Here is a 4,762-nt window from a genome sequence, read left to right as displayed (position 1 = left end):
TGGCTCATTGGAAAGATAAAATCAAGGAGAACATTTATGACAAGGTTTCACTAATAGATTTGGTCATTAATTAGATCAAAAACCATGCAGAAGATCAAGCTCTGAATTTCTAAAACAAAATCAATTCTCTGAGTTATTTTCTGCATTTTCATTTGTCCTAAGCCTCTTCTAATTGCAGATTTGCTCATCAATAATATCCTTGGCCAATTAAACCATCCCAGGAATCAATAGAGCTTATATTTTATTTTCAATGATTTCTTTAAATTAAATTTGATTGGATTTGTTTTAATGCTAGAAATAGTATTTTGATTTTATTGTTGCATCTTAATTCATTTTGATTTCTTTTTGCAGGAAAACAGTAGAAGAGATATGGAGAAAAAGATCTTAGTCAATAAGAATTCTCCAGTAATTGAAGATTAGAATTTTTGAGCAAATAAAATTGGATTTGACAAATTTACCTTCAACAAACTTTCATCTCAAGAATTCCTTTGCAAATACTATAAATAGCAGATTGCAGAATGTAATAAGGGTTGCTTCCATCTGTAATTCTGGAATTCTAAAAACACTTTTCTAATAGCGATTTAGAGTTATAGGTGGGAGGAGTGGAATCTCAGATTTGGCAATTATTTAGGTTTTTCTTCTACATTCTAAGTTATGTATAATGAACAAAGTTTGCACTATTGTAGCTCTGCTTTTGAAAGAAGAAGCTTAGGCATTGTAAAGGACTACTAGAGACCGGAGCTGGAGAAATGGATTCAATAAATTGCTATTTCGAATACTATTATTTTAAATAATGGTTTTATTTTACGATAACAAGAATGGTGTCAATTTACTTACATATTTGTGCACTTTTGTCAGTATGGGTAATTTGCTTCTATTTTATGTTGTTATTTATCTCTGCTCTTATGGGCTGAATTCTGATTTCTGAGTAACTATTTACTCATAAATCTGTCTTTTAATATTAGATGAATAGATAGTGATATGTTGTGAACTTCTTCCGCATATTATTGTTTAAAAATTCAAGTTATTGATTAAATTATCAATATCATTTTGTGAACTTTTTCTTGAGTGTTGTTGATTGATTATTTCAGTTAAAAGGTCTCAATAAGATGTGTTTGGTATCCATAATGTCAGTTAATTGAACTATTTCATTAACTTGATATTCATTATAAACGAGACATTTAAATTTCAATATTTTAAATATCTACTCTTGGTTGGGTTAGATCTATATCTGCCTAATTGAGATAGGATTAAGATAGTTTCTTTTGCTTGCATCTTAGGACAAGTTTGCATTTAGAATAATTTCTACATTCTTTTAAGTCCTCTTGCCAAAGAGGAAAACTTTAGTAGTGGATTGGCTGAGCCCTAAATCAGCTTATGGATCACCTTCTTGCCTAATTAGCAAGAAGGTTGACCTGATGTCTCTTTTCCATTGATGAATGAAAGTCATATTTTAAAGCCATTGGAGATTGAGAGAAGGTAACTGGACCCAGTTGTACTAGTCAGAACCACAATTTCAAACGGAGAAGGAGATGCTTTAAGGTCCGGACCGGGTGGTCATGCGCCATGTTGTTGCAACAATTTTTGAGGCTTCAACATAATGGTGCTAGAAGGAGGACCTGAAACTTGAACAATGTAAACTTTGAAACGGGTACTGATACTGTTACCCGTTTCGTAGAGATAGCAAAAAAATGACCTGATTTTGAAAAGGGGTGATGCAGAACACACATGTTTTTTTTAGAGCATAGTTTTTGGAACTTTAATTTTTTTCATGTACATTACATTTTAGAATGGTAGTGATTTTCATGCTGATTTAGAAAAGTGAGTATTCTGCATCACACCATTTTTTTAAAAGACCTATTTTTCGACTTTAAATTTTCTAGTGTATGAAATGTAAATAATTATTTTCTAAATTTGATAGTTTTTGAAGTGGTCATTTTCTTCATATTTTCTTGTTTTCTATTTTAATTTTAATTTTTTTTTTGTAGTGAGGTTTTTATTGTTTTGCATTTTTAAATTAGAAAGTTGATAGTTTGAATTTTAAATAATCTACATATTTATACATCCTTAATTAATTTTTCAATCCACATGAAATAATGGTTTCTAATATAACATAAATATAACAAAGAAACTACACGTTTTGATAATTTTTTGCTAGAATTGACATGTCAAAATCACAATTTTTATACAAAAATTTTAACTAAAAATGGTTAAATAATAGTTTTTTTTATGAATTTCATATCAAAAAAATAATAATAATCACTTTTTTTTCAAAAAATAATAATTAACTTAAAAATGAATGCGAAAATCACAAATTACAAATATTGAACACATAACAACTTTAATTGATTGATTATTCTTTTCATAAAATGTCAGAGTCAAAACATTGCAAAGCTTGATTTCCGTGTATAACTTAAATTTAATCAACAATGTCACGTAATCCAAACTCTTCGTCCTCTAGAGTTTCATCATTGTCTTCTTCCACAATATTTTCTGCTTTCTTTTTCTCATTTTCCTCTTCTAATGGGTCTTTAATGTCTACGAATCTCCCAATGTATGTCTTTCCAAACATTCCATGTAATGGTGAGTTCCTTTGCCTTTTTTGCCACACGTGATTCACTAAAGTCCCCTTTCTTCAACCCAATTTCTTGCATTGCATCTGGAAGAAATTGAACAACATTAATTCTTTGCTGAATGAAATTGCATTGTAATGGATCTTTCTCAATTGCAATGCAATTTCTTCCTTTTTGAAGGTAGCATGCTAGTGTTGTACCTAATTATCAAGCACAAAAAAAATAATAAAGTAAATTAGTGCAATGACATATTAATTAAAAAAATAACATATTGAAATTAAATTCCATATAACAAAACCTACCTGAGCCAGAAAATAAACCCAGAACCCAATCTCCTTCATTTGATCATATGTCTATAAGATAGTTAATCAATAATTGTGGTTTTTGATAAATGTTAACTATCTCTCTTTTTGTTTCTTTGTCTTCATATGTTAGTTTTCTCACAACATCATTATAAGTCAGTATTTGGCTATGACTCTTTCTGTCCACCCGATTAAAAATCATAGACATATGGCTATCATCTTTTGCCCAACTATCAATATGAATGAACTCACAGTCATTTATAAATTGTTGATCTTCATTGTTAAGAAGTTTGACTTTTGCCTGTAACATGAAATAGTAAAAGTTCAGTTAACTTGTACATAAATGAATTTTTCAACATTAATCAAATATACCTTTTAAATGTCTTACCATGTAAGCTGCATCCTTGAATTTGTTTTCCCCTTGAAGCTTGACAATATCATTGCTAATTGTGTGTCTGAATGAAATGTCACAAATCTCCATAATGGTGATGACGTCACTTCTACAAATCCCATGACCACTTTATTAAAAGGTTGATAAGTATAAGGGTCACTATTATAGTAAATGTTTGGAATATTGAAACCATGGGGAATATCTGTAATAACTAGGGCATAATCCCTTTTTGGTATGAGTTTAGCAATGTCTTCATAGGTTCCTTGTATTACTTGATATTGAATAGTGTCTAGCCCATTCCAAATGAAATGATTAAGAGTTGGATCAAGTTCAACATTCTTAATATGTTGCTTCCTCAGTCTTTCAATCTTTATTTTTCCAATAAAAGTATTGAAACTGTCTAGTGCTCCATTATTTTCCTTCCTCATCTTTTATCAAATAAACAAATATATGTGTAAGTTTCAAATTAAAAATAGTACACAGATGAATAAAACTTAATGTATAAATCAAGATACCTTTTTAAATGCAAGATAAAAACCTTTTAATGTTGATGTAGAACTTGAATCTGGATAGTTGCGTACAACATCATCCCAACTATCTTCATTCAACAATCTAACCATTTGTTCCTGAATTTTCATGTAAACTTTGTGACTGCATAGATAAAGTAAGAAAAAATTAATATAATAACATGTATATCAAATACTACCAAGAGCATGTTTTATTTAAAAAATAACTATAATCTAGAAATAAATAAAAATAATTCAGCAAACTTACTTTTGAAATTCTTTAGACATTTCTTCCAATGATAATTCTCCTGACCTCACACGAGATAATATTGTTTTGACAATTTTTTCATCTTTCACTCCTTGCATCACCCTCCAAGGCGTCATGGTCATATCGTCTGGAAGTTGCTTCAGTTCAAGCGTTGATTTACTACTGCTACATATCAATGGCTTAGACTTTTTGACCCTCTGGTTTTTAATGCCAATGTCTTCCCACATGCTAAAATTCTCGTCAATCAACTTCCAAACATCTCCAGTTCTAAATGCCAATTGGAAAATGTTATCAACACCTCTGAATAAATCACTATTTCTGTTGTCTTTTCCACCTTTTGAATTGGTTTTCTCTTCAATTTGATAGCCTATTTCCATACAACATTCCTTTCGGAAATCTGCAGTAACATTTATCGTATCCCCACCACATTTTTCTTGAAATTCAAAATGAATAAATCTAACCCTTTGGATGAAGGTCATAGACATCTTATATTCATTATCTGAATTATGATCCCATGCCACTAACTTTGCTTCTGTTTCATTTAAACCAGCATAAATGATACATTTCATTGTTTCAAAACGTGGGTTATTAGGATATTCCTCCATCAATTGTCTTTGAACGTCTACAGAATGGTTCCCCCCAAGCACATAATAATTATATTCAAAACATTTTGACTTATCAAATGCTTCTTTGTTGGGAACTTGAAGTGGATCAACAAGAAG

The sequence above is a fragment of the Pinus tabuliformis genome, chromosome Q (genome assembly GCF_031772625.1).
Source record: "Pinus tabuliformis cultivar Carrire ecotype Pingquan chromosome Q, CPIR1, whole genome shotgun sequence".
Classification (NCBI taxonomy): domain Eukaryota; kingdom Viridiplantae; phylum Streptophyta; class Pinopsida; order Pinales; family Pinaceae; genus Pinus; species Pinus tabuliformis.
Note: the sequence above shows the minus strand (reverse complement) of the source record.